This window comes from Palaemon carinicauda, chromosome 17 (genome assembly GCF_036898095.1).
Source record: "Palaemon carinicauda isolate YSFRI2023 chromosome 17, ASM3689809v2, whole genome shotgun sequence".
NCBI lineage: Eukaryota > Metazoa > Arthropoda > Malacostraca > Decapoda > Palaemonidae > Palaemon > Palaemon carinicauda.
Window position 1 is genome coordinate 37,759,368 of NC_090741.1, and position 25,428 is coordinate 37,784,795.

General features: G+C 46.3%; 2 protein-coding genes across 4 annotated transcripts in view; both read right to left on the reverse strand.

Moving 5' to 3' along the window:
- The window catches only part of LOC137656682 (zinc finger protein 91-like), a 430,152-nt gene that overhangs the window by 22,215 nt on the left and 382,509 nt on the right, over positions 1-25,428 (reverse strand). Inside the window, exon 1 of one of the 3 annotated variants that reach the window (XM_068390875.1) lies at positions 10,782-10,888. The exons of 1 other annotated variant lie outside the window; for it this stretch is intronic. The gene's annotated coding sequence lies outside the window, so the exon portion shown is untranslated. Of the gene's footprint in view, positions 1-10,748; positions 10,889-25,428 lie in introns of those variants that run through there. One more of the 3 variants, XM_068390876.1, reaches the window with a different exon arrangement.
- The window catches only part of LOC137656309 (splicing factor 3B subunit 3-like), a 158,904-nt gene that overhangs the window by 16,510 nt on the left and 116,966 nt on the right, over positions 1-25,428 (reverse strand). The window lies entirely within an intron of this gene.

A 25,428-nucleotide genomic window follows, 5' to 3' on the forward strand; every position in this document is an offset into this window, starting at 1 on the left:
GAACTGCAGGATATTCGGAGACCACAGGGGAGCGCTGGCGAGCAGAGGGGCGATGGTCCTCAGAAGAGCGCTGACGAACAGGAGAGCGCCTGTGCGCTAACACTGCAGAAGGCCGTGCAGGGGAACGCTGGCACGCTGGGCGCTCCTCAGGAACAACAGGTTGAAGGATGTCCTCAGGAGAGCGCTGGCGAGAAGAGGGGCAATCATCAGGAGAGCGCTGGCGAACAGGAGATCGCTGACGAACAGGAGAGCGCTGACGAACAGGAGAGCGCTGACGAGCAGGAGAGCGCCTGTGCACTAACACTGCACGCGTAAGGGAAGAATCCCTTAGCCCTGAAGGGACCGTTGCCCGTCGGGTGACGAGGTCAGGTTGCTGAACATCTGCCCCAGAAATTGAAGGTCTGGAAGGCGTAGGAGACCGATCCCCAGAGAGGTCTAAGGAAGCTGGAGCTGCAGGCTGTTTACGGCGAGGAGAGTCCCCTTCGGAGGAAGAAGGAGAAGATCCAAAAAGGCACCTCTTAGCACCCTTATAAGGAGACGGGAGGCCCTTGCGACGCAACGGACGGTGAGCCTTACGGCGAAGACGGCCACGAGGAAGATCGTCAGGACCATCAGTCCTCCGAAGGGGAGTCTCAGTCAAAGCACTCCCCTTAGAGGGAAGCTGGACAGCAGAAGAGCCCGTAGGACTCCCTTCCCCCTTCGAAGGATGTACGGAAGGGGGAGGAGAGCCGTCAGCACCAACATCCACAACTGCACCTGCAGAGGATTGACCCGCCCCGTCGGAAGCCTCTGCCACCACGACGTCGACGATAGACAGAGGATCTACCTCTGCTATCACCGGCGACTGCTTAACGGCAGCCCCCAACTGGACAAGGTCAATCAGGGCAACCCTGGAGGGCAGGCCCTTAAGCCCCAGGGAAGCCCAAATCTGAAAAAGATCATCGTTAGACAAAGATTCATCAATAACCTCCCCCGGGGGAGGAGGAGGAACCGCCCCGCTATGGGAGGCGACGCCCTCTCCCCCAACCCAAGGTCGGGAAACAGAACTAGGGCCTGCGCTCCCACTCGGCCGACTCTCCTTAGGAGCCGAACGAGGGGGAGCTTCGGAGGAGGTTTGGGCGACGAAAGAAGAGTCCCGAAAACCTTCCTCCTTCAAGGCAACCCCGGAAGGAGAACGGTCTCTCTTGGACTTCTTACGCCGGCGGCCAAACCTCTCCCACTGGGAGGCAGACCACTCCCTGCACTCACTACACTTATTTTCCTGATCACACCGTCGGCCTCGACACTGCGGGCAAAGGGTGTGAGGATCAGTGCCCACGGCCGACATAAAAGTACCACAAGGGCGGCCGGCAATTCCAGGGCACGTACGCATAGTAATAATAAAGGTGGTCAACTTCTAACACACACACACAAACTGAAAGAAAAAGCAGAAAAAGATTAAAGGCTGTCAACGAGGACGATGGTCAGACACGTCTGTTCATCGCCGGAGCCAAAAGTGAAGTGAAGCAAATCACCAATGTGTGGGGGGAGGGGTAGCAAGCTATCCCTTCCCCTACCCCCGCTAACTAGCGCGGGGGTAATTAACCCTCGTTAAAAACTATTGGTGCGTCATTTCAGCTACGCTAAAAGGTAAACCCAATGTAAATAGCATGGTTTGTATTTCGGTTACGGAACAAACTGAGATCCGGATGTTGAGGAGCCACCGTCCTTGACCTACTTACAATCATACTTTGAGTTTTGTTAGAATTTAACTTCATACCCCATAATTTGCACCATGCTCTAATTTTAGCTAAATCTCTATTAAGGGATTCACCAACCCCAGATCTACATTCAGGGGATGGAATTGATGCAAAGAGAGTAGCATCATCTGCATATGCAACAAGCTTGTTTTCTAGGCCAAACCACATGTCATGTGTATATAGTATGAAAAGTAATGGGCCAAGAACACTACCCTGTGGAACACCGGATATCACATTCCTATACTCACTATGGTGCCCGTGAACAACAACTCTTTGAGATCTATTACTTAAAATGATATTTTGATTATAAAATAAATTTTTGAATATACTTACCCGGTGAATATATAATAGCTGACGTCTCGGACAGCTCGACAGAAACACAAAAACTCGCGAGCGATCGCCATGAAGGTTGCGGGTGTGCCCACCAGCGCCGACTATCGGCCAGATACCGCATATACATGTAAACAGCTCCAGTTCTTCTCATTCCGCTGGGTCTCTATCGGGGAGGAAGGGGGGGCCTTTAATTTATATATTCACCGGGTAAGTATATTCAAAAATTTATTTTATAATCAAAATATCATTTTTAAATATTAAACTTAGCCGGTGAATATATAATAGCTGATTCCCACCCATGGTGGTGGGTAGAGACCAGTATTAATACAATATAGGCGTATATGCTTAGAGTTTTTGACAGTTATATCATAACAAAACCCAAATAAATATAGGTACCTGGTAAGGAAGCTGACCCTGACGATTACTCTGCCTTGTTAGCCCGCTTTCCTCACGAAGCCCAGCCATCCTCTCAGGATGCTGAAAGACTCCCAGGAGCTGAAGTATCCAGGGCGACAACCCATACAACAGGACCTCCTCAAAACCCTTAATCTGGGCGCTCTCAAGAAATGACATTTGACCACCCGCCAAATCAACCAGGATGCGAAAGGCTTCTTAGCCTTCCGTACAACCCAAAACAAGATTAAAAACATTTCAAGAGATAGATTAAAAGGATATTGGAATTAAGGGAATGTAGTGGTAGAACCCTCACCCACTACTGCACTCGCTGCAACGAATGGACCCAGTGTGTAGCAGTCCTCATAAAGAGTCTGGACATCTTTTAAGTAAAATGACGCGAATACCGACTTGCTTCTCCAAAAGGTCGCGTCCATAATACTTCGCAGAGATCTGTTTTGCTTAAAGGCCACGGAAGTTGCTATAGCTCTTACTTCGTGCGTCTTAACCTTAAGCAAGCAACGGTCTTTTTCACTCAAGTGAGAATGAGCCTCTCGGATTAAAAATCTAATAAAATATGACAAAGCATTCTTTGACATAGGCAATGATGGCTTCTTAACTGAGCACCACAAGGCCTCAGATCCACCTCGTAAGGATTTGGTACGAGCTAAATAAAACTTAAGAGCTCTAACTGGACACAGTACTCTTTCAAGCTCGTTGCCTACGATCTCTGACAGGCAAGGTATATCAAATGACTTAGGCCAAGGACGAGAAGGCAGTTCATTTTTGGCCAAGAAACCAAGCTGAAGTGAACATGTGGCTTTATCTGTGGAAAAGCCGATGTTCCTACTGAAGGCATGGATCACACTGACCCTTTTAGCCGAAGCCAAGCACACTAAGAAAAGTGTCTTGAGGGTGAGATCCTTCAGGGAGGCTGAATGTAATGGCTCAAACCTGTCGGACATTAGGAACCTTAGGACCACGTCTAAGTTCCATCCAGGAGTTGCCATACAACGCTCCTTAGAGGTCTCAAAAGACTTAAGGAGATCTTGGAGATCTTTATTAATGGAAAGATCTAAGCCTCTATGTCTAAATACAGACGCCAACATGCTCCTGTAGCCCTTAATAGTGGGCGCTGAGAGGGAGCGAACATTTCTCAGATGTAGGAGAAAGTCTGCGATTTGGGCTACAGAGGTACTGGAAGAGGAAATAGATGCTGACTTGCACCAGTCTCTAAAGACTTCCCACTTCGACTGGTATACTTTGATGGTAGAAGCTCTCCCAGCTCTCGCAATCGCTCTGGCTGCCTCCTTCGAAAAGCCTCGAGCTCTTGAGAGTCTTTCGATAGTCTGAAGGCAGTCAGACAAAGCGCGGGGAGGCTTTGATGAAGACTCCTTACGTGGGGCTGCCGTAAGAGATCTATCCTTAGAGGAAGACTCCTTGGAACGTCTACCAGCCATTGAAGTACCTCTGTGAACCACTCTCTCGCGGGCCAGAGGGGAGCAACCAACGTCAACCTTGTCCCTTCGTGAGAGGCGAACTTCTGCAGTACCTTGTTGACGATCTTGAACGGTGGGAATGCGTACACGTCCAGGTGAGACCAGTCCAGTAGAAACGCGTCTATGTGGGTCGCCTCTGGATCTGGGACTGGCGAGCAATAGGTCGGGAGCCTTTTGGTCAACGAGGTGGCAAAGAGGTCTATGGAGGGTTGACCCCAAGTCGCCCAAAGACTCTTGCACACGTCCTTGTGGAGGGTCCATTCCGTGGGGATCACCTGACCTCTCCGACTGAGACAGTCTGCCAAGACGTTCAAGTCCCCCTGGATGAATCTTGTCAACAGGGAGATGCCTCGACTTTTTGACCAGATGAGGAGGTCCCTTGCGATGACGAACAGTGAGTGGGAGTGAGTGCCTCCTTGCTTGGAGATGTACGCCAAAGCTGTGGTGTTGTCTGAATTGACCTCTACCACTTTGTTTCGAAGAATGCTCTCGAAACTCATCAAGGCCAAGTGGACCGCTAATAGCTCCTTGCCGTTGAAGTGCATGCTCTTCTGAACCGACGTCCAAAGACCCGAACATTCCCGACCGTCCAGAGTCGCACCCCAACCCAAATCCGACGCGTCTGAGAACAACACGTGGTTTGGGTTCTTGACTGCCAGGGACAGACCCTCTCTCAGACTTATATTGCTGTTCCACCAGTTCAGGCATGCTTTTACTGGCTCGGAGACCGGGATTGATACAGCTTCTAAAGTCTTGCTCTTGTTCCAGTGAGAGTCTAGATGGAACTGGAGAGGGCGAAGGTGAAGTCTCCCTAGCGAGACAAACTGCTCCAGGGATGACAGAGTCCCCACGAGGCTCATCCAACTTCTTACTGAACAACGGTCTTTTTTCAGCATGAGTCGAACTTTGAGCAGGGCTTGCTCTATTCGGGTGGCAGACGGAAAAGCCCGAAAAACTAGACTGCGAATCTCCATCCCCAAATAGAGAATCGTCTGGGATGGAACCAGTTGAGACTTTTCTAAGTTTACCAACAGTCCCAACTCCTTTGCCAGACCCAACGTCCAGTGAAGGTCCTGCAGACAGCGATGACTGGACGATGCTCTGAGAAGCCAGTCGTCCAAGTACAGGGAGGCTCGAATTCCCGATAAATGAAGGAATTTTGCCACATTCCTCATGAGCCTCGTAAACACGAGAGGAGCCGGGCGGAGGCCGAAGCACAGTGCTCGAAACTGGTACACCACATTCCTGTAAACAAACCTCAGATACGGTTGAGAATCTGGGTGTATAGGAATGTGGAAGTACGCATCCTGCAGGTCGAGAGAGACCATCCAGTCTCCCTCTCTGACCGCTGCTAGGACGGACTTCGTGGTCTCCATCGTAAATTTTGTTTTCGTAACAAAAACGTTGAGTGCACTGACGTCCAGCACTGGCCTCCAACCTCCCGTATGCTTTGGGACTAGGAAGAGACGGTTGTAAAATCCCGGTGATTGAAGGTCCGAGACTTTCACCACCGCTCCCTTCTCTAGCAACAGAGACACCTGGTGATGTAGAGCTTGTCTCTTTGACTCCTCTCGATACCTGGGAGAGAGGTCTAAAAAAACTGTTACTAGAGGAGGTATGCGTACAAAAGGTATTTTGTACCCCTCCTTGAGCAACAACACAGACTCTTGGTCTGCACCCCTCTTCTCCCAGGCCTGCCAGAAGTTGTTCAGTCTGGCCCCTACCGCTGTCTGAGGACGTGGGCAGTCAGACTCTGCCACGTGAGGACTTGGATCCTCTCCTCTTGCCTCTCTTTCCGTCGGCACGAGCGCCTCCCCTGCTGGGAGCTCTGCCACGAAAGGGCGGGATAAACCTAGACGCAGGAGTCTCGATTCTGGGTCTCACAACAAAGGATGAAGAAGGCGCTCCCTTGCGAGCAGAAGAAGCCATCAGGTCATGAGTATCCTTCTGTACAAGCGAAGCAGCAATGTCCTTGATCAGCTGTTGAGGAAACAAGGCAGCCGATAAGGGAGCAAAGAGAAGTTCCGATCTTTGACAGGGAGTAACTTCTGCTGAAAGGAAAGAGCAAAGGGTTTCCCTCTTCTTCAGGACTCCAGACGTAAAGGTGGAGGCGAGCTCATTGGAGCCATCGCGGATGGCTTTGTCCATACAAGACATAATAAGCAAGGACACATCCTGGTCGGCAGACGAGATCTTCCTGCTTAATGCTCCTAGAGACCAATCTAAAAAGTTAAAAACTTCGAAGGCCCTGAAAACCCCTTTAAGGAGATGGTCAAGGTCCGAGGAGGACCAACAAATTTTAGAGCGTCTCATGGCCAGGCGACGGGGAGAGTCTACGAGGCTTGAGAAGTCACCATGGGCAGAGGCAGGGACTCCCAAGCCGAGAACTTCTCCCGTGTCATACCAGACGCTCGCTCTAGAAGCAAGTTTAAAAGGAGGGAAGGCAAAGGCCGTCTTCCCCAAACTCCTCCTGGTAACCAACCAGTCGCCTAGAAGACGTAAAGCCTTCTTAGAAGAGCGAGAAAGCACTAGCTTAGTAAAGGAAGGCTTGGCAGCAGCTAAGCCTAGCGCAAACTCAGATGGAGGCGAACGAGGAGCAGCAGTAACAAAATGATCAGGGAAAAGATCCTTAAAAACCATCATGATTTTCTTAAAATCCATAGAAGGTTGCGCAGCCTTAGGTTCTTCCACGTCTGATAAAACATCCAAAGGATTATCAGTAGGCAGAGGATCAGCAACATCCTCATCTGAAGGAACCTCGTCCGACAATTGATGAGTCTCAAGCAAGGGAGAGACCTGTCGTGGTGGCAATGCTTGACAAGCAAAGTCCACACGCAAAGGAGCATCAGTAGCAGTCAAGGATGCTACGTCATGTAACTGCTTAAAGGACTGACCAGCAACAACAACAGGAGCGGGAGGACGCTCGACGTCAAGTCGAGACTGCCTTGACTGCCTAGATTGAGCAGTCAAAACAACCCTTGACTGCGGTGCTTGACGCTCAACGTCAAAACAAGGCAACTGAGCTGGTTGGCGAACGTCCTGAACGTCAACACGAGCATGCGGCAGCGGCTGAACGTCAACAAGCGGCTGAAAGTCAACACGGGACTGCATCGAGTGAGGCTCCAAGTCACGTGACTGATGTGACTTTGTAACGTCAACAGGACGAGTAAAGGCTCGTTTGGGCGGCTGACGGCCAGGATCTCGATCAGCGTAACGGCGAGGATCATCGTGAACCTGCTCAACGGTATACTCCTCCATAAGGGAGGCAAGCTTATTCTGCATATCCTGCAGGACAACCCATTTAGGATCAACGGGAGTCGGTACGGGCTGAGACGATGGTAACGTCTGTGACGGCAAAACATTGCCTTTACTGAGACTCTCGGAGCCCGTGTTACGCTTTCGTTTAGGCGGCGAGCAGTCTTCCGATGACTGCACAGGGTCAGAGCTGTCCCAATGGCTACAGCCAGGACGCCGGACCTGTCCTGAAGGGACTGACTTCCGCTTTAAGGGTCTAGAAACTTTGCTCCAAGGTTTCTTTCGCGAGAAGCCTTCGGATGACGAGGAGAAAACCGCCTCGCTCGTCTTATGGTAGGGGCGGTCTTGACGAGACACGCCCGAAACCATAGAGGGAACGTCTGTTCGTTGGTTAGAGCCTCTCGTCCCCATAAGTCCTACGACATTACTTCTCCCTGGTGCATGGGAGCTTGCAAGAGGTCTCGGACTAGGAGAACGACAAGCACGAACAGACGAACCCTCGGTCGCAACACTAAAAACACTTTGCGCACTAATCACTTTATCCCCACGATTTTCTAATGTGGCACTCTGACACTTTAACACTTTCACATCCGCCATGAGTTGATTACAGTCCGTTGCCAAAGACTCAACTCTCTCGCCCAACGCTTGAATGGCAAGCAACATATCCCGCATGGATGGTTCATGAGTACTAGTAGAAGGTTCAGGCACAACTACTACAGGGGAAGGATTAGATTCAGGGGCATGGGAGGAGGAAAAATCTAATGATCTAGAGGAACTTCTCCTCACCCTATCTCTCTCAAGCTTACGAGAATACTTATCAAACTCTAGCCAGTCGAATTCCGAAAGTACCACGCACTCATCACACCCATCTCCTAATTGGCAGGTTTTACCCCGGCAATTAGAACACACGGTATGTGGGTCGAGAGAGGCCTTTGGAAGACGTTTGTTACAATCCCTAGCATTACATTTACGAAATTTAGGAATCGGAGAAGGGTCAGCCATTTTGAAAAGTCAAAGAAAATCCAAAAACAATCCAAAGTCATCAACAATAAATGCTATCCAAAAAAGGGTTCAAGAGTTTTAATTGAAGATAAAAACACCTGCACAGCGAAAGCTCAAAACCAAAAAGAAGTACTTCACCAAGAATGACGAAAAACTCCAGGTCAACAGCGAGTAGCCTAACGGAATCAACTTGTCGACAAGACCGACAGAGAAGAACTGGAGCTGTTTACATGTATATGCGGTATCTGGCCGATAGTCGGTGCTGGTGGGCACACCCGCAACCTTCATGGCGATCGCTCGCGAGTTTTTGTGTTTCTGTCGAGCCGTCCGAGACGTCAGCTATTATATATTCACCGGCTAAGTTTAATATTTAAAAAAATCAATAATAATGCTAAGAAACGACCCACCCACTCCCAACTGTTTCAGTTTGAAAACAAGGGCCTCATGATTAACACGGTCAAAGGCAGCACTAAAATCAAGGCCATTCATACGAAATTCCTGACCACAATCAAGGGATATCTGTACAGCATGGGAGATTGTAAGAAGGGCATCACATGCTCCAAGGCCTTTACAAAAACGAAATTGCAAACTAGGGAGTAGATGATTACCTTCAGCAAACCTATTAAGATGTTTTGTCAAAAGACGTTCAAAAATTTTAGATAATATGGGAGTTATGGAAATTGGGCGGTAATCAGTGGGACTTGAGCTACCACAAACACATCTAGGCTACATAGAGGAGTAACATTACCAATTCCCCAACAAGTGCTAAAAGCTCCTCTTCTTGCTAACTTGCGCAAAATAACAGATAACTTTGAAGCTAAGAAATCTGCTGTCTTTATAAAAAACAAAGGAAAAATACCATTTGGGTCTACACCTCCATAAGCATCGAGGTCCATCAACAGAGCTTTAATCTCACGAGATCGAAAAGCTAAACTAGTTAGTTTAACCTCAGGAAAACAAGAATGAGGAAGATCAAGTTTCTAATTACTCTGTTTATTGTCAAACACATCAGACAAAAGGGTTGCCTTTTCCTTTGGACAGTGAATGACAGAGCCATCTGGTTTAAGTAAAGGAGGAACTGTTGCATCTACACCAAAGAGTGCAGATTTAAGGGTAGACCACCATTTATGTTCCTGAGTTGTACCAGAAAGGGTTTCTTTTATGGTTAAATTGTACTCCTCTTCAGTTGAAAAAATTAAGATTTATTAAATGAAATGGCCCACTGCCTTATATCAGAGAAATGAATCTGGATAAGGCATCCCTTGTGATGAAAGCAAGATTAAATATGTTCAACTTAAAAGCAAATTTCAGGGGAAAATATGATGATAATTTGTGTGACTTGTGCAAAGAGGAAGAAGACACTACCGAACATTTATTTTTATGCCCTAAATTAGGACAGCTAAAGAATGTAGAAATAAGTTTAGGTACGCTGAAAAATCCTAGCAGGGATCTGGCTGCATTTATAGGTAGGGCAATGCATATAAAAGAAGAGTTTAAGAAGTCCAAACTGATTACCACAATAGGTTGCCAAAACTGATGATAGCAAGGTGTTATCCTATCTAATTTCAAGGTAGAAGGGAATAAAAGTAAAGATTGAGAACCTCATTATGATATTAATTTATTTAAGGCACAGGTGATATAAACTTAATAACTATAATAAGAATAAGCTTAGGAGCTTTGCACCTATCTATAAAGAGATAGAGTGCCTGCAAACTTATTTTGCGGAGTGAGCAATAAGGAACCAGGAACCAGGGAGCAAAAGCTCGAAGCTGAGTATAGTTGTTCCAGGTCAAATCTGATCTTAGGTTAGGTTAGGTGGGTTTGTTAGGTTCTTACCCTTTTACAAATCTCATAAGTGTTAAATAATCATGTTTGGCCTGTTTTCAGCCAATTATATGAACCACATGTTTTTCCGAATGGTTTTCTAGTGCTTATTTTGCATTTCTGATCATTATTATTGCTGCATATCACTCATTTATGACATTGCCACCTGGTGTCCCCCATATTAGTCTTTATGTAATGGGGTCCAAAAATTCATGAACGGGTGGTTTGCCCCAATAATCATGGACAGAAATACATAAAACCCAAGAAAACGAGTAAGAACCATATATGGTTCATGTATTTGGCTAGAAATTAAAGTATCATATATTTACCAAAATAGGGTTGTTTGTATGATACCGGCCACCTGTATGTATGATGATGGCAGACTATGAATACGGCAATGTTAGGAGCCCATTAGCCACCCTGTTAGGTATGTAGGTAAGGACACGTCTTGTAGCTTAGGTTGGGTGGTGAAGTTTAGGTTAGTTGGTGTCCATTATCTGGGCTCGCTGGGAGAACTGCAGCTGATATACAAAGACTCCTTAAAATATATACACGTCACATACATATATGGCAAAAACTTTAAGGTAATTTCATTTCATAAAAAAAAAGCATTCGAGTTACCTCTAATCGGAGCACACTCAACTACGCCTAAACTCTATTTTTAGTTATCAAATCACAACCGAAAAGCAGTTTTAGAACTCACAAAAGAAATGAAAATCATCCCCCATGCAGATACCTTATTTATTTTTCTTATGGCGAAGAGGGAAACCAATGTTTGGCAATTTTGTCCGGCTACAGAGTTACTGAATCACAAGATTCACAACAATAACAAATACTTCTTCTTCTCCCTTTTGAAACAGGAAAGTTGGGGTCAAACAGTCCACAGGGAAAATGGCACATTAAATGCGTGTGTGTATGTATGTATGTATGTATGTATGTATGTGTATATATATATATATATATATATATATATATATATATATATATATATATATATATATATATGTATATATATATATATATATATATATATATATATATATATATATATATATATATATATATATATATATATATATATCCTCCTACGCCTATTGACGCAAAAGGGCCTCGTTTAGATTTCGGCAGTCGTCAGTATCTTGAGCTTTTAATTCAATACTTCTCCATTCATCATTTCCTACTTCGCGTTTCATAGTCTTAAGCCATGTAGTCACGGGTCTTCCAATTTTTCTAGTACCTTGTGGAAAGTTTGGTAACTAATCTCTCTTGGGGAGTGCGAAGAGCATGTCCAAACCATCTCTATCTACCCTTCATCATGATCTCATTCACATATGGTACTCGAGTAATATCTCTTATAATTTCATTTCTAATCCTGTCCTGCCATTTAAACTCCCAATATCCCTCCGAGGGCTTTATTATCAAATCTACCAAATCTATTGGAAATTGTTTCATTGTCATACCATGACTCATATTCATAGAGTAATACCGATCTCACTAAACTGATATATAGTCTGATTTCTACATGAAATTTTGGGTGATTTGATTTCCAAATTTTACTTAACCTAGCCATTGTCTGATTTGCTTTTTTCAATCTTTCACTTAACTCCAATTCTAAAGACCCTGTATTGGAGATCATTGTTCCTAAATACTGTACTTAAATGATTCTACCTCTTTCATCATTTCTCTTTCCAATGATATTTCATCTTCCATATACATATACATACATACATACATATATATATATATATATATATATATATATATATATATATATATATATATATATATATATATATATATATATATATATATATATGAAAAATATAGAGAGAAAAAGGTGGAAGTAAAGCGCAAGGTACATGAGGCAAAGAGGGCAGCTGACCTGAGGTGGGGTCAGGGATTGGGTCAGTCATATGAAGAGAATAAGAAGAAGTTTTGGAAAGAAGTGAAGAGAGTAAGGAAGGCTGGCGCAAAAATTGAAGAGACAGTGAAAGATGGAAATGGAAGGTTGTTAAAAGGAGAGGAGGCAAGGAAAAGGTGGGCGGAATATTTTGAAAGTTTGCTGAATGTTGAGGATGATAGGGAGGCAGAGATTATTGCTGTTCCAGGTGTTGAGGTGCCAGTGATGGGAGATGAGAATGAGAGAGAGATTACAATAGAGGAAGTGAGGAGAGCACTAGATGAAACGAGAGTAGGAAAAGCATCTGGTATGGACGGTGTGAAAGCTGAGATGTTGAAGGAAGGGGGTGTGACTGTACTTGAATGGTTGGTGAGATTGTTTAATATGTGTTTTGTGTTGTCAATGGTACCAGTAGATTGGGTTTGTGCATGTATTGTACCACTATATAAGGGTAAGGGAGATGTGCATGAGTGTTGTAATTCAAGAGGTATTAGTTTGTTGAGTGTAGTTGGAAAAGTGTATGGTAGAGTACTGATTAATAGGATTAAGGATAAAACAGAGAATGCAATCTTGGAAGTACAGGGTGGTTTTAGAAGAGGTAGGGGTTGTATGAATCAGATTTTTACAGTTAGGCAGATATGCGAGAAATATTTAGCAAAAGGTAAGGAGGTGTACGTTGCGTTTATGGATCTGGAGAAAGCATATGATAGAGTTGATAGGGAAGCAATGTGGGATGTGATGAGGTTATATGGAGTTGGTGGAAGGTTGTTGCAAGCAGTGAAAAGTTTCTACAAAGGTAGTAAAGCATGTGTTAGAATAGGAAATGAAGTGAGTGATTGGTTTCCGGTGAGAGTGGGGCTGAGACAGGGATGTGTGATGTCGCCGTGGTTGTTTAACTTGTATGTTGATGGAGTGGTGAGAGAGGTGAATGCTCGAGTGCTTGGACGAGGATTAAAACTGGTAGGCGAGAATGACCATGAATGGGAGGTAAATCAGTTGTTGTTTGCGGATGATACTGTACTGGTAGCAGACACAGAAGAGAAGCTTGACCGACTAGTGACAGAATTTGGAAGGGTGTGTGAGAGAAGGAAGTTGAGAGTTAATGTGGGTAAGAGTAAGGTTATGAGATGTACGAGAAGGGAAGGTGGTGCAAGGTTGAATGTCATGTTGAATGGAGAGTTACTTGAGGAGGTGGATCAGTTTAAGTACTTGGGGTCTATTGTTGCAGCAAATGGTGGAGTGGAAGCAGATGTACGTCAGAGAGTGAATGAAGGTTGCAAAGTTTTGGGGGCAGTTAAGGGAGTAGTAAAAAAATAGAGGGTTGGGCATGAATGTAAAGAGAGTTCTATATGAGAAAGTGATTGTACCAACTGTGATGTATGGATCGGAGTCGTGGGGAATGAAAGTGATGGAGAGACAGAAATTGAATGTGTTTGAGATGAAGTGTCTGAGGAGTATGGCTGGTGTATCTCGAGTAGATAGGGTTAGGAACGAAGTGGTGAGGGAGAGAACGGGTGTAAGAAATGAGTTAGCGGCTAGAGTGGATATGAATGTGTTGAGGTGGTTTGGCCATGTTGAGAGAATGGAAAATGGTTGTCTGCTAAAGAGGGTGATGAATGCAAGAGTTGAGGGGAGAAGTACAAGAGGAAGGCCGAGGTTTGGGTGGATGGATGGTGTGAAGAAAGCTCTGGGTGATAGGAGGATAGATGTGAGAGAGGCAAGAGAGCGTGCTAGAAATAGGAATGAATGGCGAGCGATTGTGACGCAGTTCCAGTAGGCCCTGCTGCTTCCTCCGGGGCCTTAGATGACCGCGGAGGTAGCAGCAGTAGGGGAGTCAGCATTATGAAGCTTCATCTGTGGTGGAAATGTGGGAGGTTGGGCTGTGGCACCCTAGCAGTACCAGCTGAACTTGGTTGAGTCCCTGATTAGGCTGAAGGAACATAGAGAGTAGAGGTCCCCTTTTTGTTTTGTTTCATTGTTGGTGTCGGCTACCCCCCAAAATTGGGGGAAGTGCCTTGGTATATAGATAGATAGATAGAGATATATATGTGTATATATATATATATATATATATATATATATATATATATATATATATATATATATATATATATACACAGTGAACCCTCGCCACTTCGCGGTTCGACCATCGCGGATTCACCACTTCGCGGATTTTTTCCATAACCCATATATATACAGTAATATATATATATATATATATATATATATATATATATATATATATATATATATATGTATGCATGTATTTATGTATATATGTATGTATGTATATATGTAGGTATGTATATGTGATATATATATATATATATATATATATATATATATATATATATATATATATATATATATATATATATACACACACACATATATATATATATATATATATATATATATATATATATATATATATATATATATCTAAAGTAGGAAGATGTGATGTAGTTCTAAGGGAAAAGTATGGGAAATATGTCTGGGTAATAAGCAAAGCTCTACCTCCAGTTTGTTTCTTCATTATGATCAGAGATAAATGTAAACAAAACATTGGTTGCCATTTTTTATCGTGCTTTTTAGCGTGTTTAGGAAACGCATGATATAAAATCACCTTTAATATTTGTGCCTGTTTTAGTTTAGGGTACTGTAGTACATGCATTAAGTGTTCTGTACATTAAAGGGTAGTTTGTTAACAGTACTACGTACAAGGGAAGGTTTTAAAAGTCTGAATATACATGTTGAATAAATAGGTAAATATGGTGTCACTACTTCGCGGATTTTCACCTATCGCGGCCGCGTCTGGAACCTATCTACCGCGATAAACGAGGGTTCACTATATATATATATATATATATATATATATATATATATATATATATATATATATATATAACGGATTTTGAGCGAAGCAAAAAATCTATTTTTGGGTGAGATAGCCATGTCGTCCTGATGGATGGTTCCTTCAGTAGCTTCCTAGGGTATATTTAACTACAGTGGATATTCCCAGAGAATTAAACTAAAGGTTATCACAGAATTCTAACTTCTGGTGCGAGTACCCTAAAGGTTTCCCTCTAGGATATCGTATATCAACAGCGGACGCATGTATTAACACGCCACATAGCTATCTGCACCCCATATAGAGTTAACACTTCGATATGGAAAGGTGGCTGAGTAACTGAGGAGCCGTTCCAAAGTTACTCTCATCCGTAGCTACTTTTGGTACTCGAGACGTAAACAAACGGGCGCCATTGCTAAATGACGTCACGTCCGTCCTCATCCTGAGCTCAGCTCCTACCAATCTCCGCGATACAGTAGGTCAGGGAGGGGCCGGAAAGGCTGAACTAGAATAGACGGGAGGGTCCATCAGGACGACATGGCTATCTCACCCAAAAATAGATTTTTCGCTTTGCTCAAAATCCGTTTTTTGGGCTCAAGCCATGTCGTCCTGATGGAAGTGTACCAGAGAATTAATGTATCGTGGATTTTTTCCCTTGATCCAAGTGCCAAGGGCTTCGAGTAATATTCCTATGGTCTGGAGACCGTAGAGACTATGACAATTTTAGTAATTGTCCTTACCAGAGATTCTACGATGAACTGGCTTCCTGCCCCCCTTGCAGGGAAGTCCTGGTGGACAAGAGGAATATCTCGAAGTGATCATTGAAGAACTACCCACCTGGTGGAGAGATCATGCTGGTCTCGGAGACAGATCAAAGGTTAATATTCGAGTAAGAATATTATCAATCATAGGTGAGTATATAATATAAATACTTTTTTGGGCTCAAGCCATGTCGTCCTGATGGAAGTTCCTTAAGGGCAGCTTCCTAGGGTATATTACAACTACGGCGATATTCCCAGAGAATTTACCTTCAGGTACCCAGAATTCTAACTCCTGGAGCGAGTATCCCTAAAAAGACCTTAGGGATATCGTAAATATCAGTGGACGTATTCTTGACACGCCTCATAGCAATCTATACCCCGAACAGAGTTAACACTTCGTAGGGGTCAAATGGCAAGAAAACGAAAGCGATAAGAAAGGGGGGAGCCGTTCATAAGGCATCTCTCCTCCCCGTTTCGAAAGCGTGCCCTGCGCCGCTCACGGCGCCATCTGTATTCCTTTTTGCGTAGCTCTACGACTCGGTGTGTTTTCCCTGTTTTCTACCCAATCTTGGAATTTTCTCGCTTAATAATGCTTTCTCCAACTTCTTCTGCCTCGGATAAGTTGAGTACTATTTCTTTTATGTATAAATGTAGGCTCTTGGTTAAAATTAAAGTAATTAAAAGAGTTATCTTTGATACAAGAGCTGTTGCCTGCTGGAGGCATCATGGATGCTGTCGCTCGCTAGAATAGGATTTATTTGTTAGCAAGAGCGACGTTCCCAGCCCCTTTGCGCTTAAATATTAGCTACTTAGCTTATTTAGGAATTCTGTTATGATGCGATAGTAGTGTGCCTGGCGAAGTTTTGCCAAGGCTGCCAACACTAGTCTTCGTAGGCTAGCTGTTGGCCTATGTACTTCCTGCATGATAATTAGTCTTCCAAATGTGAATTTATTGCTTTAAGCGTTAGGCAACGTTATACATATAAGTCCTTTTCGAGTACCTTCCAAGATAGTATTGGTGTGAGTTTCGGTGAATTAGGTAATCGATTCTCTTAGTGCCTAGGCTAGGTTGTCTTAGGTCATTATAATATTATCTGTTCCCCGTTTGCTCCCTTCTCTTCGGGGAAGGGGCAAACCCTTTCCCTCTGTTTAAGCCTTAGGCTTAACTCTGGTGGTTTATTTGAATTAATCTTCAAATATATCTATGCTGGAGTAGTACTGTACCTTCCCGTTCCAACTGAATTGGTTCAGAGGGGGACAGTACAACAGTGTTTAGTCTGAGCCCGGTTTGTCTGGCATGGGGCAGAGTCTCCCTTGCTGATTGACTCGGGCATTAAGGGTTATCCCCTTGGTCCACCTTGTTGGGTTCCAGTAGTGATCCCTTTACTCGGTGACTCATCAGACTGTCCTATTGCCGTTCCGGTCTCGGGATATGTTCCCTTTTCTGGAAGGGCAATTCCTTCCTTGCCGTGGTTCATGGGAGGCAGCCAGTAGTGCCGGCCTCCCTCTCGGGTCTTTCTCTAACTGAGATGAACTGTCTTAGTTGGGAATGACCCTTAACCAAGGTAAGGTTGGATAGGACCCTCTGTCCTTCCCTTCTTTTTTCCGTTCCTTGTGTCAGTCGTCTGCATCCTTGCCTAGCCTAGGTTGGGATGAGGAACTGATGTGGTCTCCTGTCGGCCGGCAGAGTGTGCCGACCGGCAGAGACCATTACTTCGAGTGCTGCCCGGTCCTTTCTTGGTCCCTCCATCGCTGCCGTCTGTAGATTCAGTATGCAGCGGTTAGGAAGCTTGACTTAGTGTCTCCCCTTCCTTTCGGCACTCTTTCGGGTGCCGGGCTCAGAGACTCATAGTCTCTTAACCCGGCACTCATTCTATTGTCTTAGTATGTGTTGTCCTTGCCGTCTGCCGGCCTACAGGCCGGCCGTCGGTGGGGAGGGGTGTTCTCCAGTTCTCTTGCTGTCGGTCGGCGTTGGGTGTATACCTTTGCCGGCCGGTCTCTTGCTCATCTGCCGGCCACTACAAGTGGGGCCGGCAGCCGAGCGCTGCCTAGTGTGGGGGGCCAGCCGGCAGGGTTTGTTTACTGCTGCCGGCCGGCCTGCGACACTGCCCAGTCAGCCGGCCACTAAGAATGATGGCTGGCAACGCAGTGCAAACCGGGTGGCTGCGGTCCGGCAACCACTGCCGGCCGGTTCAGGCATGGGATCTGGAGTTCTCCCCAATAAGGGTGATCTGATGTTGTGTACTTGAGATCTACCTTTCGAAAAACGGGGGGGGGGGGGGTGCTGACCGGCAATAGCCGGCTGGCACACCACCCGCAGGTACTGTATCAGTCCTCTCTTGGTGGTATATTCAATCAAGGGAGTTCATGATGTAGTAGGTTACAACACTGTCTTTTCTATCTTACTTGTGTTACTGGTACAATCACTTGGTGTCGCCTTACAAGGATAAAAGATAATTCTTTTATCCCTGGCCGGAATGGTAATATTTTACCTTAGGTGTGAGCTACACCTAATTTCCTTTGGAAATATGTTCTCTGGTTATTCTAGTAAAGACTAACTATGTGACTTGGCTGGTGGGCTTCCACAGGTGTTTGTGTGGGTTTCACAAGTAGGTGTCTTTCCCTTATTCTTGTTGAATACTCATTTGTTACATGTGAATTGAAATTCACTTGATATTCATGGAAATTTTTCTTCTTTTACAGGAGGAGCATCCGAAGTGTGATAGTGTCTTCTGTAATGTCCGCAGTAAGAACTTTTGCGGACATGCCTCGTGTAGGAGGCACGCGGCTTGTGCAGCCTCCAATGATGACCATCGTTACTGGGATCCGCAGGTATGTGCTGTATGTACTAACCTGCTATCAGAGGCTTTTGAATCCCCTAGGTCGGCGGAGTCAAGAGATGCAGCGAGGGAGAGGCTTCGCTTATGGGTAAGGGGTTTTCAGAAAAACACCACTGGACCTTATCTTCCTAACGAGAAGATGAGGGCATACCTTTTTCCCAAGGCTTCCCCTGATGCTGTTGTTCCCCAGCCTCGGCCGGAGATCCCTCTGATCCAGATTCCAGTGGAGGAGGATGTCGCTGACGCCATGCAGGACATCCAGTTGGACGACAAGGTTTCCGACTTGTCCGATCGTGCGGAGCAGGATCTCCTCGCAGAGGGCGAGGAGGAGGATCGAGATCCTATTGCCGTGGAGGAAGAGGTTCCCGTATCATCAGACGTGCCGGTTCAGGTCTCTGAACCTATCCCCTCTACCTCGTCCGCTCTTCCAGCAGAGCTTGGACAGGCTCTCTCTTCCATCGTTGGTATGATCCAACAGATGCAGAGGGAGAATAATCAGAAGGCCGCTACTTTGGAGCTCCAGATGCAGAAGATCACAGCATCACGTGGACCTCCAAAGAAGCTCAACGTTAAGGACCTTCCTCTGTGCTCGGATGCCAACCCGTGGAGATATGCCGAGCACATGCCGATGACGATTGGGAAGATCGTCATGTCGGAGAAACTGGGCTCAGTTCCCCTTGAGGAGGTGGAATTCTGGCCCAGTAGAGGGGCCTACCCGGACTGCTATGTCCGTTTGAAGAAGGAGCCGGCTTCGAAGGAGGAGACGGAACCAAAGGAGGTGATTATCCTGGATCACTCCAAGGCTCAAGCCACTTTAACAGCTGCTTTAAAGGAGAGGGGGTTCTCAAACTCAAAAGTTGCCGCTTTGAGTAAGAAGCACCCCTCCTTTGTATCCTCCCCGGCTAGGGCCTTCCCCTTTATGCAAAAGGGGTTTGCGGCCGTCATGAAGGCGGTTGAAGCTGGCAAGCCGTGTCCGTCTTTGGAGGAATGTAAACCTTTATCGTTGGCATTGCCAATGGACAATAAGGACTGGAAGGAGGTGCACCTTACTTTCTCGGTTGGGAAGCTGGACGCCGACATTGCAGGTCAGCAGTTCGGCGAAAACCTTCCCAAGTTGTCGGAATTCCTTCTACGGAGGGAATTGGACACAAAGGAGCGCCTGGCAGCCTCGATGTCTCTCCAGACCAACATGGAGACGATGGCTAGCGACCCCAAGATGCCAGAGATGTTCATGGTTATGGCCAAAATCCATCTGGCCACAGTAACCAAGGACCTCTATTGCTTTGTTAAAGCAAGGAGGGCCTGTAGGGAGTTTGTGTTCGCCTCGGCCACAGTGAGGCATGAACCCAAGAGGCTAATTTCATCCAGCATCTGGGGTAAAGATCTCTTTCCCAAGGACGTGGTCAAAGAGATCGTGGACAAGGCAGCCACTGAGAACCGCAATCTTCTCCTGAAGTGGGGCCTGTCCCTTAAGAGGAAGTCTTCTCCGGATGAGGGCCCTCAGCCGAAAGGAAAGGCGAAGAAGTCAAGGTTTTCCTCCCGTCCAGCCAAGTCCTTCAAACCGCAAAGACAACAGCAGCAGCAGCCAGCTTTGCCTCCGGTTCCACAACTGGTAGCCCAGACCCCGACCACCTTCCAATGGGTTCCCCAAGCCATGTCATCAGCTTCCCCGGCATTCAATCCCGTGTTCGAGGGACAGTCGACCACGTTTCGTGCAAGACCCAGAGGAGCAGCTAGAGGGTCATCAAGACGCCCCTCTAGGGGACGAGGATTCAGAGGTGGTCGCGGCCAGGGAGGCAAGACTGCAGGGCAGTCAAAGTGAAGTGTCGCCGGTAGGTGGGAGACTTCAGTATTTCCGGGATCGCTGGACCTTCGATCCCTGGGCCCACAGCCTTCTCAAAAATGGACTGGGTTGGAGTTGGTACAGTACTCCGCCCCAGTGCCCTCAATTTTTCCAACACTCCACCCCCGTTTTGGAGGAGTACATCCAAGATCTGTTGGAGAAAAAGGTGATCAGGAGGGTAAAGTCCATCAAGTTCCAAGGGAGGCTGTTTTGTGTTCCCAAGAAAGACTCGGGGAAACTCAGAGTCATTCTGGACTTGTCACCACTCAACAAGTTCATAGTGAACCACAAGTTCAAGATGTTAACGTTACAACACATAAGGGCCTTACTGCCCAAGAGGGCATATACCGTCTCCATCGATTTGTCAGACGCATATTGGCACGTTCCAATAAGTCGTCGTCTCTCCCCCTACCTAGGATTCAAGCTACAACAAAAACTTTACGCTTTCAGGGCGATGCCCTTCGGACTAAACATAGCCCCAAGGATCTTTACGAAGCTTGCGAGCGCAGCTCTCAAACAGTTACGCCTAAAAGGGTTCCAGGTAGTAGCCTACCTGGACGATTGGTTGGTGTGGGCAGCATCCAGAGCAGAATGCTTGCAATCTTCCCTACAAGTGATTCAGTTCCTGAAATATCTAGGCTTCATGATCAACAGAAAGAAGTCTCGTCTTTCTCCAGCTCAGAGGTTCCAGTGGTTGGGAATTCACTGGGATCTAGTGTCACACCGTCTTTCCATCCCGATGTCAAAGAGGAAGGAAATAGCGGGGTCTGTCAGGAGACTTCTAGGTTCCGAGAGGATATCAAGACGCGAACAAGAGAGGGTTTTGGGCTCTCTTCAGTTTGCATCAGTAACAGACCCAGTGCTAAGAGCACAGTTAAAAGATGCAGCGGGAGTATGGAGAACCTTTGCATCGAAAGAGCGAAGGGACTTGAAGAGACCGGTCCCACTTCGACTACGTTCTCTTCTCAGACCGTGGTCTCAAGCCAGTCGTCTAAAGAGGTCTCTACCTCTTCAGCCACCCCCCCCGTCAGTGACAATCCACACAGACGCCTCAAAGGTAGGGTGGGGGGGTCACTCCCATCGGAAAAAAGTGCAAGGGATCTGGTCCAAGCTATTTGGGACCTTTCACATAAACTTTCTAGAAGCTATGGCAGTACTTCTTACCCTGAAGAAAGTATCCCCACGTCACTCGATCCACGTAAGGTTGGTACTGGACAGCGAGGTGGTTGTGAAATGTCTGAATCGGCGGGGATCGAGATCCCCACCTCTCAACCAGGTAATGTTAGCCATATTCCGACTGGCGGAGAAGAAGAAGTGGCACCTGTCAGCAGTTCACCTTCAAGGAGTCCGGAATGTGACCGCGGACGCTCTATCCAGGGTTACACCGATAGAGTCAGAATGGTCCCTAGACGCAGGATCATTCTCCTTCATCTTGAGACAAGTCCCAGAACTGCAGATAGACCTCTTCGCGACGAAGGACAACAAGAAGCTGCCGAAATATGTGTCCCCATACGTGGACCCCTCGGCAGAAGCAATAGATGCGATGTCCCTCGATTGGAACAGATGGTCCAGGATCTACCTGTTTCCCCCTCACAATCTGATGTTGAGGGTCCTCAACAAACTGAGATCCTTCAAGGGAGTAGCAGCAATAGTGGCCCACAAGTGGCCGAACAGTGTATGGTTCCCTCTAGCTCTGGAACTACGACTGAGGTTTCTACCACTCCCGGACCCAGTTCTGTCCCAGCAAGTCCAGAAGTCGACTGTCTTCGCTTCATTACAGAAAACCCGAACCCTGCAGCTCATGATTTTCTCTCCCTAGCGGTGAAGAAACGGTTCGGAATCTCGAAAGATAGCATCGACTTCCTGGAAGAATACAAGTGTAAGTCTACTAGGAGGCAGTACGAATCTGCGTGGAAGAAATGGGTAGCCTTTGTCAAAGATAAGAACCCGCACGAGATCTCTACGGAGTTCTGCCTATCCTTCTTCATTCACCTCCACGGACAGGGGCTGGCGGCGAACACAATTTCTACATGTAAGTCAGCTCTAACAAGACCCATTCTATATGCCTTCCAGGTAGACCTCGCTAACGAGATGTTTAATAAGATCCCAAAGGCCTGTGCTAGGCTTAGACCATCAGCTCCTCCAAAGCCTATTTCGTGGTCGTTAGACAAAGTCCTTCATTTTGCCTCATTACTAGATAATGAGGAATGTGCGTTGAAGGACCTGACTCAAAAAGTGATCTTCCTTTTTGCCCTTGCTTCTGGGGCCAGAGTTAGTGAGATTGTGGCCCTCTCGAGAGAGGAGGGCCGAGTTCAGTTCCTGGATGGGGGAGAACTGAACCTGTTTCCGGACCCTACGTTTCTCGCTAAGAACGAGTTGCCCACCAACAGGTGGGGTCCCTGGAGAATCTGCCCTCTGAAAGAAGATGCATCTCTATGTCCCGTAGAATGCCTTAAGGTCTATCTTCGTAGAACTTCAGACTTCCATGGGGGCCAACTATTCAGAGGAGAAACATCGGGCTCGAATTTATCTTTAAATCAGCTTAGGGCGAAAATTACATATTTTATTCGCAGAGCGGATCCTGACAGTTCACCCGCAGGTCATGATCCGAGGAAAGTTGCTTCATCCTTAAACTTCTTTAACTTTATGGATTTTGAACACCTTCGTTCATACACTGGCTGGAAGTCTTCCAGGGTATTCTTTCGCCACTATGCTAAGCAAGTGGAGCAGCTAAAGAGGTCTGTGGTAGCAGTTGGTTGCGTCGTTAACCCTGCTGTTTAACTCTGCGAGGAACAGCGGAATCATTTGGGACTTTGATTCTTGGGTGAATGGTTAGTTATATGCGTTGATATAACTGGTAGTGAAGGCTCTCAGAGCCCACAGTGACTGTTCCAACGTTATGGTGATGGTAGCACAAGTACAGACAGGTGTGCCAAGCGTTTGCCAACGCTATTGTCAGCAAGTAGTAACATGGACGTTAAGTTTGATACCGGGGTATGTGTAAGTGACACATATGTTTTCTTTCAGATAATCATTCATCCATGCACTACAGTACTTGTGTAAATTGTTGGTCATCCATCTAGCATATGTACATATTTATGGTGACCATGTCTATTTATTGTTTCTCAATAAACTTGTTCTCGGGAACCTTGCGTCTCCTTCACCTATTTTTGATTTCATATTGTTTTTTGAGCATTTAGCCTATGTATATTAATCGGGGATATCTATAATAGCCTATTCCTTAATGCAAAGCCTGGATTATACTGGTTTATACTTTCCTTAGCAATAAGGACTCCACCCTTTTCTGAGGATGGTGGTAGCAGCAAGTTTAATCCTACGCAGATATAACCTTTTGTCTAATTTTACTTCGACCAGGGTGCTGGTCGGGACTTTTCCTTTGGATACTGTAGTCCCGTAAGACTTCGCTTTACTTCATATAGAGTGAGACCACTATATGGTACTGGCTGGCGAGTGATTCATACATAGGTATATGTACTCTTCGTTCGTTTCTAGAGTCTAGTAGGACTCCTCCCTGTAGGGGGCAGGAAGCGCTTTCATGGCTTATGATTAGTGAAAAGATGTATAACGGTAACATCTTAGGTCTGTCAGTCGAGTTGACTAAGAAACATTCTTGAGGAGTACGGCACGTATTGAGAATCCACAGATACAGTAATGCTCTGGTATACTTCCATCAGGACGACATGGCTTGAGCCCAAAAAACGGATTTTGAGCGAAGCATATTGGCACGTTCCAATAAGTCGTCGTCTCTCCCCCTACCTAGGATTCAAGCTACAACAAAAACTTTACGCTTTCAGGGCGATGCCCTTCGGACTAAACATAGCCCCAAGGATCTTTACGAAGCTTGCGAGCGCAGCTCTCAAACAATTACGCCTAAAAGGGTTCCAGGTAGTAGCCTACCTGGACGATTGGTTGGTGTGGGCAGCATCCAGAGCAGAATGCTTGCAATCTTCCCTACAAGTGATTCAGTTCCTGAAATATCTAGGCTTCATGATCAACAGAAAGAAGTCTCGTCTTTCTCCAGCTCAGAGGTTCCAGTGGTTGGGAATTCACTGGGATCTAGTGTCACACCGTCTTTCCATCCCGATGTCAAAGAGGAAGGAAATAGCGGGGTCTGTCAGGAGACTTCTAGGTTCCGAGAGGATATCAAGACGCGAACAAGAGAGGGTTTTGGGCTCTCTTCAGTTTGCATCAGTAACAGACCCAGTGCTAAGAGCACAGTTAAAAGATGCAGCGGGAGTATGGAGAACCTTTGCATCGAAAGAGCGAAGGGACTTGAAGAGACCGGTCCCACTTCGACTACGTTCTCTTCTCAGACCGTGGTCTCAAGCCAGTCGTCTAAAGAGGTCTCTACCTCTTCAGCCACCCCCCCCGTCAGTGACAATCCACACAGACGCCTCAAAGGTAGGGTGGGGGGGTCACTCCCATCGGAAAAAAGTGCAAGGGATCTGGTCCAAGCTATTTGGGACCTTTCACATAAACTTTCTAGAAGCTATGGCAGTACTTCTTACCCTGAAGAAAGTATCCCCACGTCACTCGATCCACGTAAGGTTGGTACTGGACAGCGAGGTGGTTGTGAAATGTCTGAATCGGCGGGGATCGAGATCCCCACCTCTCAACCAGTTAATGTTAGCCATATTCCGACTGGCGGAGAAGAAGAAGTGGCACCTGTCAGCAGTTCACCTTCAAGGAGTCCGGAATGTGACCGCGGACGCTCTATCCAGGGTTACACCGATAGAGTCAGAATGGTCCCTAGACGCAGGATCATTCTCCTTCATCTTGAGACAAGTCCCAGAACTGCAGATAGACCTCTTCGCGACGAAGGACAACAAGAAGCTGCCGAAATATGTGTCCCCATACGTGGACCCCTCGGCAGAAGCAATAGATGCGATGTCCCTCGATTGGAACAGATGGTCCAGGATCTACCTGTTTCCCCCTCACAATCTGATGTTGAGGGTCCTCAACAAACTGAGATCCTTCAAGGGAGTAGCAGCAATAGTGGCCCACAAGTGGCCGAACAGTGTATGGTTCCCTCTAGCTCTGGAACTACGACTGAGGTTTCTACCACTCCCGGACCCAGTTCTGTCCCAGCAAGTCCAGAAGTCGACTGTCTTCGCTTCATTACAGAAAACCCGAACCCTGCAGCTCATGATTTTCTCTCCCTAGCGGT